Below are 13770 nucleotides of genomic sequence, written 5' to 3' on the forward strand. Positions count from 1 at the left end.
GAAAAGGGGAACTCTGAAAGTCTTCCGCCCCCTGCAAAGGACTCGGAGGATAACGAAGCCGAGCACATTAACCTGGATCCTAGCGATGTCTCCAACGACACCGACGAGGATGTCGACAGACATCCAAGAAGGACCAGAAGCCGATCCGCTCGGGAAGGCTCCCCGTTCGAAAAACCAATGACGGAAGAAGAAGAAGTCGCCTATTGGAACGAACAAGAGGAGCTGGCCGAAAGGCAAACCGAGCTCACTCGCAGTAAACGCCGACAGGCTCGGAAATCCACTGACGAGACATCGGATATCCGCGATCTTCGCGACTACATCACTAAGACTGCAGCAGAAGTGAGAGCCGCAAAGTCTCAAATCCATCATGCTACTAGTGCTGCCCCCGAGATCGATCGACTGCTGGAAGGAGCTCGAAAGACCCCCTTTACCAGTCGCATTTCGGACATGAGGGTGTCCGATCCGGGAAAGATCAAAGTACCGAAGTACGATGGTACGGCCGACCCAAAAGCGCACCTTCAGGCTTTCCACATCGCGATGGGAAGAGCAAGACTAAAAGACGGGGAAAAGGATGCCGGTTATTGCTGCCTGTTTGTCGAAAATCTTGAAGGAGCAGCGCTCGAATGGTTCGCACGCCTTCGTTGCAACACCATCGGGAGTTTTCGACAGCTCGCGTCGGAATTCCTCAAACAGTACTCTGTATTCATAGACAGAGAAACCTCCGATGTTGACCTATGGAGTCTCTCCCAGAGGGAAGACGAACCCCTCCGCGAGTTTATTAGTCGGTTCAAGCTGATAATGTCTAGGGTCAGCGGGATAAGCGACAAAGTGGCCATCGACGCGCTGAGAAAGACGCTCTGGTACAAGTCGAAATTCAGAAAATGGATAACTCTCGACAAACCGCGAACGATCCAGGACGCCCTCCACAAAGCAACGGACTACATCATAGTCGAAGAAGAAACTAAAGTCTTATCGCACAAACATAAGCCGGCAAGACCATCCTCGAAAGATGCAGATCCGAAGGGGAAAAAGAAGAACTCTCGTAACGACAAGTACGTCCATCACGAGGGGGAAGATCTCCAAGGAGCGCATAACTATGCGATCAATTCGGATCAAGGCCGGACCACGGGCAACACATGGACTCGCAATTAAGGGTATGACGAAAACACCTTCTGCGAGTTCCACCAATCCCGAGGACACTCCACGACCAATTGCAAAGTCTTGGGAGCAAGACTGGCCGCGAAGCTACTCGCTGGAGAGCTTTCGGAAGTAACTAGCGTCAAGGATCTCATCCTCGATTCTGATCGGCCTCCAAAGATGGATAGAAATCCGCCCGCTGAAAAATCCCCTCAACGAAACCAACCTGGGGATAAACGCGGTAGGAGGCCGGATAACAAAGGGAACGATAACAATCGTCGCAGAGTCAATATGATCATCGGAGGATCACAATACTGCGGCGATACCGTGTCGGCCATCAAGGCTTACCAACGGAAGGCAGAGTCAAGTGCAAATTGGCCTACATGGTCTCCTCCTCGAGACAGCCAAAGTTGCTCGATCACCTTCACAGAGGAAGAAGCCGGTGGTATCGACCAACCTCACTGCGACCCGCTCGTCATAGATCTCGTCATACGAGATTTAGAAGTTGGAAGGGTACTCGTCGACATGGGAAGCACGGTCAACGTAATCTTCCGCGACACTCTCAAGCGGATGAGTATCGAACTCGGAGAAGTAATTCCAACGCCAAAACACTCACAGGTTTTTCAGGCGAAGTGTCGATGACTCTCGGATCAATCCAATTGCCAGTCATGGCCAAGGAGATCACGAAAATCGTCGAATTTGCGGTAGTCGATCATCCCGCTATCTACAACGTGATCATGGGAACCCCATGGCTCAACGCCATGCAGGCAGTTCCGTCAACTTACCACCTGGGTCTCAAGTTCCCAACGCCGAGCGGAGTCGCGGCCATCTGGGGATGCCAAAAACAGTCGCGGCTATGTTTCCTCGCAGAACACAAGTTAAGACAAATCACGACTTCTGCACCTGTAAACGGCAAGCGCACGAAGATAGACCGATCTCCGGCCAAAAGCACCCCGGGAAAAGATGAATTAAAATCGTCTATCGACGCAAACGCATCGGACGTCGAAGCTCGACACAAGTCCGAAGCCCACGCGACAACTCAACCGGGACATCCGGAAAATAGCGTTGACCCAGCCACGATCGACACGGTCAAGGCGGACATCGCAATATCTACCGCCGAGTAAGAACACTCGCGGCATGAAACAGAACTACGAGATGGCTTGATCCTCGAAAGGGGTACGTAGGCAGCTCGTCAAAAGACGAGTTCAGCTATCCCCCTCTCTAAAAAGGGGGGGGGGGAGTGGGTGCGTATACTCGTATACTCCCACTTTCAAAAATCTTCATTATTGTAATCGAGTTTTTTGAAACTTCAAAAACTTTTACTACAATATACGTTGTCCTTTTTTATCGAAAACGTTTACGCTTCAGTAAAACACAAAAGAAACTTTCAGGACACGCCTGAAAACGTTAAGACTCTTGTCTGCGGCCCCTTCCGGCCCAAAAATCGTAAAGATTATCGCCTTTCAAACACGCAAAAATACACGTATAATCCTCGAAATAACTGCGAGACGTCGCAAAAGTTAAAATTCGAGGACAATGCTAACAAATTGTCCGAACGCGACCACCAAAAACCTTACACCCCGTTCGTCGATTGGCCCCGACGAACACGCCAGCCGTCTTAAACAAACGCAATCCGATCACTCTTTTGATCTTTAAAAACGTCCAGCACAAGGACAAAAGCGCGCTACAACAAAAATCCGAAATTTTGGTTTAGCACTTCCAGTTGATTCTGAGAAGATGCTCGATTCGTACCATACAAGTCATATAAGCCGAGAACATATCGCGGACTTTAAATCGGTGCGAGTCAGGAAGAAATCGCAACAGGAAAAACGATAGCCGGCTAGTCACCGCACAAACCTTAACCGAAAGTAAAACTAGGTCTTGCCCTAAACCCAACGCTCTGGTCTCAAACATCTCAAGACATGATATCTAAAAGATACGAGATCCTAAACCATGTCTCTCCGTTCATATCTCAATGTTCTCGAAAATCGTAAAGATAAGTAAATTTTTACGAAAATCACGAACGAACCAACAGATTGAACGTCTAATCAGAACTAAATACGAGACGACAACTCGTATTTACTTCAACCCTACTCAGGAAAACTCGAAACAAAACATTTATCATATAAATAAACCGCGTAAAGCGGCAAGGGATTCAAAGCCACCGACGGCCAGTCCCGGTAAATACAAATACGGCCATCTAGGCCTAAACAAAATCCAAATTCAAAGGGCCACACTTGGCCAAAAACAGATAAAAGGATAACTAATCCGCCCCTCATAATCCAAAGTCAAAGTCCCCGGACAACGAAGCGCCGAACGCATCCGCGGGACGATCCACTTCCTCGCCACCATCGGGAAACCCGGTCGGAACCTCCTTGGTATCAGGGGAAACCGGGATGGAATCCCAGAACCCTTGAATCTTCTCGTCAATCGGAGGGATAAGCGCCTCAGCATGGGCACGTTCACTCATCCCACTCTTCATCAAGCTCATTTCCTCTTCAAACACATAGTCATCGGCTCGCGTCCTCCAAAGACTTCCGACCGAACCGCGGCACTCGCGAAAGTCACCCACCGAGGTAAAGGCATTCTTGAGGTTCCCATACTCAACCTGGAACTGAGATGCACGAGTCTTCATCACCTCGACGATTTCTCTTTTGCCTTTCCTCTCCGCTTTACGAACAGCCCGCGCATGATCACGAGTAAGCTGCGCCTCTCGCTCCAGCATCTCGCCTTGCACGCGAGCGAGATCCCGCTCCGCTTTCTCCGCTTTGAAGCGGTAGACTATGGCGTCTCTATGGCCCGCCTCAATGGCCGAGCCCAGCAAGCTCAAGCCCTGCAAAATCGATTGGCATGTTATAAATATATACATAGGACAATCACCAAAAAATTCTCAAAAAACTAACCCCATTGATGATGCGAGATCCTTCCGCAACGACTCTCGGCCTCGCCGATTCTTTCGTAGGAGGAGGAGCATCAAAACCCGATGGCAGCCCAGCAAAGAAATCATCGAAATCCGGAATAGGGGCCTCGCTCGAACCGCTCCCGTCGCCGTAAGCAAGGTTCGGATCCCATCCTGGAAGCATAGAGTCATCCATCGAAAACTCTATGTCGCCAAGATCGACATATTTTCCCTTCCAAGAGCTCTGAAGGACCCTAAGATCGGATTGCCCTCGACTGGATTCGTTTGGATATGAACTCCGGAAAGGAGAACTGATGGAACGTTGGGTCGCACAAGGGTTGCGGATGTTCCCTTGATATTCCCGACTTCAATGGCGCTTGATATGACTCACAAGTCCGCCAAGGAAGATCTCGAACTGGTTGCTTGATATGACTCACAAGACCAACTAGTTGAGAAGTGAATTGCTCGGATATGACTCACCAAGACAATCGAAAACAAGTTCTAAAGAGAACAGAGAGTTTAAACTCAGAAACTTAATCCAAAATGATCTGATTTTATTAATGAAATGAAACACTTATTTATAGTACAAGTAGGAGACAAAGGGGCTACTTGACTAGAAGTTTGAAAGACAAATAAAATTAAAGACATTTGACTAGGATTTTGAAAGACAAAGAAAAAGACTCTTCAATCTGCGGACTGGTCAAAGTGACCCTTCGGCTTGTTGAACCGCGGCCAGGAGCAGGACGGTCGCGGGCCGGTCCGTCTGTTCCGTCTTGTCCGTCTCCTGAACCATCTTCGACCATAATCGTCCTAAGTCTTCTGAAAGATGAAGAATCTGTGCCTTAGAGAGATTTGGATGATCAAAGTGCATGAACTGATCAAATGGATCGATCAGTTCGTCAATACGGTCGGTACGTTCCAAACGTGCGAGAAGAGAGAAGTCGCGTCCAGTTCCTAGTTCGGCTCGGCCTAAGTTGCTTCTGGCTTGACCGTCAGTCTGAGATTGGCGAGTTGTCCGAGAGAGAGATGATCCAGTACGGTCAGTTCGGCTGATAGGTCGAGGATCCAGTCTAAGCTTCTTCCCGTCCATCCGTGGATCGATCCGGTACACTGCTCGGCCTTGGTTGGGGCGATGAACCTCGGTTGGAATGTCCTGACCTTCCTGATGGTCGAGTTCCTCGGACTGAGGCACATCATTCCCTCCCTCTTCAAAAGGATTTGTCCACAAATCTGGATTATCTGCAAGAAAAGGAGATAGATCAGAAACATTAAAACTTGAAGAGATTTCATACTTACCTTCCAAATAAGCTGGTAAGCATTATCATTGATCCTTCTAAGAATCCGGAATGGACCGTCGACTCGAGGCATAAGTTTGGACTTCCTTTCTTCCGGGAATCGTTCCTTCCTCAAATGAACCCAAACCAAGTCACCTTCTTGGAAAACCAACTCCTTTCGCTTCTTGTTGGCATATCTTTTGTAACCCTCGGTTTTGGTTTCAATGTTGACTCGAACTTGTTCATGAAGCTTTTTGATGGTGTCCGCCCTTCTTTTACCATCTGTACTAACTCTTTCACTCAAAGGTAAAGGTAAAAGATCAAGTGGAGATAAGGGATTAAAACCATAAACAACTTCAAAAGGAGAGAACTTTGTAGCTGAATGCATAGCATGATTATAAGCAAACTCAACATGTGGCAAACAATCTTCCCAAGACTTAAGATTTTTCTTGACCAAAGATCTAAGCAAAGCAGACAAAGTTCGATTAACAACTTCGGTTTGACCATCAGTTTGCGGATGACAAGTTGTGGAAAACATCAATCTCGTTCCTAACTTAGACCACAAAGTTTTCCAAAAATAACTAAGAAACTTAGCATCACGATCAGAAACAATGGTCTTAGGCATTCCATGCAATCTCACAATTTCCCTAAAGAACAGATCAGCAACTTGTACAGCATCATCAGTTTTATGGCAAGGAATAAAGTGAGCCATTTTCGAAAATCTATCGACAACCACAAAGATAGAGTCTCGGCCATTCTTAGTTCTAGGCAATCCAAGAACAAAATCCATAGAAATATCAATCCAAGGATGAGAAGGAATGGGTAAGGCCGAGTACAAACCGTGATTGGATGCTTTGGCTTTGGACTTCTTGCACACCACACATCGGCCACAAATTCTCTCTACGTCCTTCATCAAGCTAGGCCAATAGAAATGATCATACACGGCCTTGTATGTCTTCTTGATTCCAAAGCGTCCCATAAGACCTCCTCCATGAGATTCCCTGAGAAACAACTCCCTCAAAGAACATTGGGGCACACACAAACGGTTATCATAGAAAATAAAACCCGAGTTTCGATAGTACTTGCCATAAGCCACTCTGGAACACTTGTTGAAAATTTCTTTAAAATCCGGATCAGAAGCATACAAGTCTTTGATAAATTCAAAACCGAGAAGTTTTGTTTCGAGGGCTGAAAGAAGAGTATACCTTCGGGACAAGGCATCAGCCACAACGTTTTCCTTACCTTGCTTGTATTTGATGACATAAGGAAATGTCTCAATGAATTCAACCCAGCGGGCATGCCTCTTGTTCAGCTTCTGTTGACCTTTAAGGTGTTTCAGGGACTGATGATCCGTGTGGATAACAAACTCCTTAGGCCAAAGATAGTGTTGCCATGTTTGAAGAGCTCTTACCAAAGCATACAACTCTTGATCATAAGTTGGGTAGTTGAGTGTGGCGCCTCCAAGCTTCTCACTGAAGTAAGCAATAGGCTTTCTATCCTGCATCAAAACTGCACCAATACCAACACCCGAAGCATCACATTCGATCTCAAACGTTTTAGAAAAGTCAGGAAGAACAAGTAAAGGAGCATTAGTCAACTTCCCTTTAAGGATTTGGAAGGCTTCTTCTTGAGCTTGTTCCCATTTGAACCCAACATTCTTTTTAATGACTTCGGTCAATGGGGCCGCTATGGTACTGAAATCTTGGACGAACCGTCGATAGAACCCAGCAAGGCCGTGGAAGCTCCTTACTTCACTCACGTTCGTTGGACTTGGCCAGTCTCGGATGGCTTTGATTTTCTCCTCGTCCACTCTAAGTCCTTCAGCACCTACAACAAAACCTAAGAAGACCACATGATCTGTGCCAAAAGAACACTTTCCAAGGTTAGCAAACAAATGTTCCTTTCTAAGAACTTCAAGGACAGATTTCAAATGTTTCTTATGTTCATCCATGTTCTTGCTGTAGACAAGAATATCATCAAAGTAAACTACCACAAAATGACCAATGAATGCTCTCAAGATATGGTTCATCAATCGCATGAAAGTGCTAGGTGCATTAGTAAGACCAAATGGCATGACCAACCATTCATACAATCCTAGCTTGGTTTTAAATGCAGTTTTCCATTCATCACCTTCTTTCATTCGGATTTGGTGATAGCCACTTTTCAAATCTATCTTAGAAAAGACACATGAACCGTAAAGTTCATCAAGCATGTCGTCTAGTCTAGGAATGGGATGCCTATATTTTACCGTAATGTTGTTGATGGCACGGCAGTCCACACACATGCGCCATGATCCATCCTTTTTGGGGACAAGTAGAACTGGGACGGCACAAGGACTGAGGCTTTCCCTGATGTAACCTTTCTCCATAAGGTCTCCAATTTGTTTCTCAAGTTCCTTGGTCTCCACCGGATTGGTTCTGTAAGCTGGCCGGTTAGGTAGAGACGCACCCGGAACAAAGTCAATCTGATGTTCAATCCCTCGTACTGGCGGCAAACCCTTTGGGTTTTCATCTGGAAAGACATCTGAATATTCCTGCAAGACGTCTAGCAAATCACTCGGAACTTCCGGTGCAAGGTTAGAAGAAGTAGAAGCCATCAGAGATTCTTTGTACACAAGTAAAAGAAAGGGCTTTTGGGAGTAAAGAGACTTCTTAACCTGACTTTGTTTGATAAAGAAGTTGGAGTTCCGGACTGAGGACTCAGGTTTGTCCGGTTTGGACTCTTGTTCACGGTTCTTTTTGAGTTGGAGCTGGTCTTGATGGACCTCCAAGGGCGAGAGTGGTACAAGCGTGATCTTCTTTCCTTTATGGTCAAAGGAGTGCCGGTTTGTGTAACCATCATGGACGGTTCTTTTATCAAACTGCCATGGACGTCCCAACAGAACATGACAAGCATCCATGGGAAGAACGTTGCACACAATCTCGTCTTCATAACGACCAATGGTGAGAGGGATCGTGACTTGCTCCTTAACATACTGTTCACCAGTTTCATTGAGCCATTCCAACCTGAAAGGACGTGAGAGAGGTCGAGTAGCTAGACCTAATTTCCTGACAAGAGTATCACTAGCAACATTAGTACAACTCCCACCATCAATGATCAAAGAACAAACTTTTTCAGAGATTAAACAACGAGAATGAAAGAGATTCTCCCTTTGTTCCTTTTCATTGGTTTTGGGCTGAATACTCAAGGAACGTCTAGTGACCAGTAGTGGTCCGTGAGCTGGATAGTCAAAGCTATCTTCATCATCAAAGATCGGCTTAGAATTTGGATCAAAGGTCGGGTCATGGTCGTTGTCCGTGTGGCCGTTCGCGTGGCCGTCCGTTTTATCGAAGATGGGTTCGTCCCAAGCCTTCCTAGCCACAAGTAATGGTCCGTGATGTGGGTAGTCAAAGGACTCCTCTTCCTCGTCAAAGATAGGACCAAGATCCTCCTTGTCTTCTTGTTCATCTTCGGACTCAACTTCACCATTTTCCAAGAGAATCATCACACGCTGGTTTGGACAGTTCTTGGCATAATGTCCTAGCCCTTGACATTTGAAACATCTAATGTCTCTTGCTCGGCTTGAGGCGTCTACTGCCTTTCCTTTGTCATCACGAGTGGACACATCAGTTTTAAAGGCAGTATGTGTTGTGATAGGCGACTTACCTTTGTCTTGATAGCTTAGCTTAGGAGCATAGGCCGGTTTAGGAGAGTAGGCCGGCTTAGAAGTAGTGGCCGGTTTTGAGAAACTCCTTCTCTTGAGTTGTTGCTCGATCAAGATGGCTTTGTGTAGCATCTGTTCCACACTTCCATACTCTTGAAGCTCCATACGATCTTGGATGTCACGGTTGAGGCCTGAAAGAAAGCGAGCCATAGTGGCGTCCAAAGGTTCATCCGTGTCCGTTTTGGTAATCAAAACTTCCATCTCTTGATAATAGTCTTCCACAGATTTGGTTCCTTGAAGCAAACGTCTTAGCTTCTGGTGAAGGTCGCGGTGATAATGGGTTGGCACAAATTGTTTCCTCATCAACAAGGTAAGCTCATCCTATGTCTCAATCGGCCGCTCACTTGTTCTCCTCCTGTGGGTCAACACTTGATCATACCAGTTAATAGCATAGCCAGAGAATTCAGTGGCCGCAAGCCTTACTTTTCTAAGTTCAGAATAGTTTTGACAATCAAAGACATGCTCAATTTTTCTTTCCCACTCTAGAAAAGCATCAGGGTCGTTTTTACCATCAAAAGGTGGAATTTTCAATTTCAATCCGTTCAAACTATCATCAGTACGATTGTTTCTAGCAAATGGATTGACATCACCTGGATTTCGAGTTCTATGACCTCTTCTTGGTCGGTAAGCGGATCTGACCTCGTCCTCTTGGGCGTCCTCATCAGGAAACTCATCATCTGACCGGGTATTCCTTCGCGGCTGATTGGTTCTTGTCCTTGATCTAGGATGGGACTGGCTTACTTGAAGTTCGTAAAGCCTTTGATGGATCTGCTCTAGACCTGTGTTTATAAGGTTAGAAAAAGAATCATTCAAAGCTCGCATCTGAAGATTAGACAGTCCAGCAACTGAATTTCCGGGACGGTTTTGTTCTTCATGGCTACTCATGGTTCCTGAAATTTCTTAAACACAAAACGTTAGGATTAAAACTCACACTCTCAAGTGTTTGTTCCTCACCCACACACGTGTTTCTCTCGATTTAAAAGTGATCACTCAAGTTTCCACTCAAAGTTCTATGAAGAACAGATCTCGGAATCTGGATGGCCAAACTTAAGCAAAACACACGGGAACTTTTAAAGATAGAAAGATAAGAGATTTGTTTTAAAAGAATCCGTTTTAACCTCCTCAAAGGCTGGATTTCTCCTCAGCCAGCAGGCTTCCTCTTCCACCACCAATCCACAAAGTAAACTCTTTCTTTTTTTTTTTTATAATATGGATCTTGCTTGTTTCTTTTTTTTTTTCTTATAAGTGGATGGTAATGAGGGGCCCGGATTCAAGATAGACAGATGAAGAAGTGTTTAGAAGAAAATGGAAGATGAGAAGATGGATCGAGATAGAGAATACCAGAAGAGTGGCTCTGATACCACTTAGAGGACCCTAAGATCGGATTGCCCTCGACTGGATTCGTTTGGATATGAACTCCGGAAAGGAGAACTGATGGAACGTTGGGTCGCACAAGGGTTGCGGATGTTCCCTTGATATTCCCGACTTCAATGGCGCTTGATATGACTCACAAGTCCGCCAAGGAAGATCTCGAACTAGTTGCTTGATATGACTCACAAGACCAACTAGTTGAGAAGTGAATTGCTCGGATATGACTCACCAAGACAATCGAAAACAAGTTATAAAGAGAACAGAGAGTTTAAACTCAGAAACTTAATCCAAAATGATCTGATTTTATTAATGAAATGAAACACTTATTTATAGTACAAGGAGGAGACAAAGGGGCTACTTGACTAGAAGTTTGAAAGACAAATAAAATTAAAGACATTTGACTAGGATTTTGAAAGACAAAGAAAAAGACTCTTCAATCTGCGGACTGGTCAAAGTGACCCTTCGGCTTGTTGAACCGCGGCCAGGAGCAGGACGGTCGCGGGCCGGTCCGTCTGTTCCGTCTTGTCCGTCTCCTGAACCATCTTCGACCATAATCGTCCTAAGTCTTCTGAAAGATGAAGAATCTGTGCCTTAGAGAGATTTGGATGATCAAAGTGCATGAACTGATCAAATGGATCGATCAGTTCGTCAATACGGTCGGTACGTTCCAAACGTGCGAGAAGAGAGAAGTCGCGTCCAGTTCCTAGTTCGGCTCGGCCTAAGTTGCTTCTGGCTTGACCGTCAGTCTGAGATTGGGGAGTTGTCCGAGAGAGAGATGATCCAGTACGGTCAGTTCGGCTGATAGGTCGAGGATCCAGTCTAAGCTTCTTCCCGTCCATCCGTGGATCGATCCGGTACACAGCTCGGCCTTGGTTGGGGCGATGAACCTCGGTTGGAATGTCCTGACCTTCCTGATGGTCGAGTTCCTCAGACTGAGGCACATCAAGCTCGACTCCGGCACAGCTGTTGGAGCTTCGACGGGGTTCTGGTCGTCGGGTTCGGAGTCGCTTCCCGTGTCCGCATCCAAAGCAGGACCGGGTTGCACGAATCTCAGTGCCTTCCGAACCCTCTTCGGCGTAAAAGAAGTCCAGAAGAAGGGATCATTCCTGAGAAGATCCCTCACCGAAATGATGTCCTCGGGGAACGGAGCAAAAGGGTTGATGAAGGGACGATCATTCGGCAACCTCCAGAAAAGTGGAATGCAACTCTCTTCGACGGATGCAGCGTCTATACGAACAAAGAAAAAGAACTTCTTCCACGAGTTGAAGTTCGAAATAAACTTCTTAACCACTGACATAAATTTCCGAGGGACCAACCTATGCTTATCCGTACCCCTGACAAGTTGAAGCCTCAAAAGCGCTTCATAATGATCGACGGAAAGGGAAAGGCCATGCTCGTAGCTTAGGATCAGGATCCCAATAAGATGCTGAATGGCAAGGGGTGTCAACTGACTTATCGCAACTTCGAAACGATCCAACACTCGGACGAGAATTTCGGGTATGGGGAACCATAGGCGACAACGCACTACGAACGCCTCATAGCAAGTAAAGTAACCCTCCGGGGGGCTGTTAGCACATTCCCCGCGGCAGGGAACCCGAAACTCCACAGCATCCGGGATGTGGTAGAACGATCGCATCGTCGCGAGAAACTCGTCAGTAGTCCTGCTTGCATCCTCTTCCTCGACTCCACGATGGACCAGGACCGGGAACGGCTTCTCCTTGGGAGGGGTCAACGAGCCATAATGAGCAACCCACCATGCCTAGTTCTCGGCAGGATGCACCGAGTGAGGCACGAACTCCATCTTCGGAACGATGAGCTCTTCATAAGGACTCGCGGACGAAGACCCTTTTTTCGCAATCTTTTTCTTGCTCGACATCTTTACACTTCTCTTGAGAGAATAGAGGAAAAGGGTGGAAAGAAAGATAGAAAGTTTTTCTTAAGAAAGATCTTAGAGAAAGACAAGAAAGTGAAAAAATTATGGAACAAGTTACCTCCCTTCTTATAGACATGAGGATTTACTATTCAAGCTCGGACTTTCGGATATTAATTCCATCCATCACGCCTAACTTGCCAAACATACCTAACCGCACGCTAGGATCCTACGATGCCCGATCCTAACGGGCTGGGGGGCTAACTGTTGGGGTCAAAAACGGTTACGACGGAATTACCACCCGAAAATCCTCGGAGATCGTATTTCCAAAAGAGATAGTAAAAGGAGAGAAGTAATTTTCGTAAAAATAACCAATACGAAGTTTTTACGAAGAAGTATCCTTTGGGATTCAAACCGAACAAATCAAGCTCGGTCACCACGCATACACGCCGTCCGATCGCTATGCAGCAACCAAACCTGAACCAAGCTCGGTCGCTACATAGCGACCGAGCGCTCGTCCCGCTCGGTCGCTACGTAGTGACCGAGCTCGAGCCAAAGCTCGGTCGCTACGTAGCGACCGAGCGATCGTCCCGCTCGGTCGCTACGTAGCGACCGAGCGATCGTCCCGCTCGGTCACTACGTAGCGACTGAGCTTGAGCCAAAGCTCGGTCGCTACGTAGCGACCGAGCGATCGTCCCGCTCGGTCGCTACGTAGCGACCGAGCTCGAGCCAAAGCTCGGTCGCCACGTAGCGACCGAGCGATCGTCCCGCTCGGTCACTACGTAGCGACCGAGCTCGAGCCAAAGCTCGGTCGCTACGTAGCGACCGAGCTCAGCCAAGCTCGGTCGCTACGTAGCGACCGAGCGATCGTCCCGCTCGGTCGCTACGTAGCGACCGAGCTCGAGCCAAAGCTCGGTCGCTACGTAGCGACCGAGCGAACGTCCCGCTCGGTCGCTACGTAGCGACCGAGCTCGGCCAAAGCTTGGTCGCTACGTAGCGACCGAGCACTCGTCTCGCTCGGTCGCTACGTAGCGACCGGGCTCGAGCCAAAGTTCGGTCGCTGTGTAGCGATTGAACCTTTCCGAACATCGATACGACACCAGACCTTGCATTCTCGTCAAACCTTCGAATGCTATCTCCCGAAGACCGTAGCAAGCTCAGTCCATGTTTCCCGCTATTCTAATTCATCGATCAAACTTCGCGGATTAGAAACCGCGGAAAACTCGTAGTAAATGTGTCGAGTCGGAAGACGGCCCAAAGGGACCTAAAACACGACTCGAGGCCCATCCTACGATTTTTCCTAACCAAAAGCCCGTGAACCACAGCATGGTTCACGCTTGGCCCACGAGGAAGGATAAATGTCAAGTTTCCGCGGATAAATACGGAAGTTTTGAAGATAATTGTGAAGCCGGGAAAAATGGAATATCTCCATTTTTATGCTATGACGGCTTAAGGGCAGAAGAGTAAAAGCGTAAACCGACCTTGGAGCTAGTATATAAGGAGTCCTAGGCGAGGA

Source organism: Brassica rapa, chromosome A04 (assembly GCF_000309985.2).
Source record: "Brassica rapa cultivar Chiifu-401-42 chromosome A04, CAAS_Brap_v3.01, whole genome shotgun sequence".
Classification (NCBI taxonomy): Eukaryota; Viridiplantae; Streptophyta; class Magnoliopsida; order Brassicales; family Brassicaceae; genus Brassica; species Brassica rapa.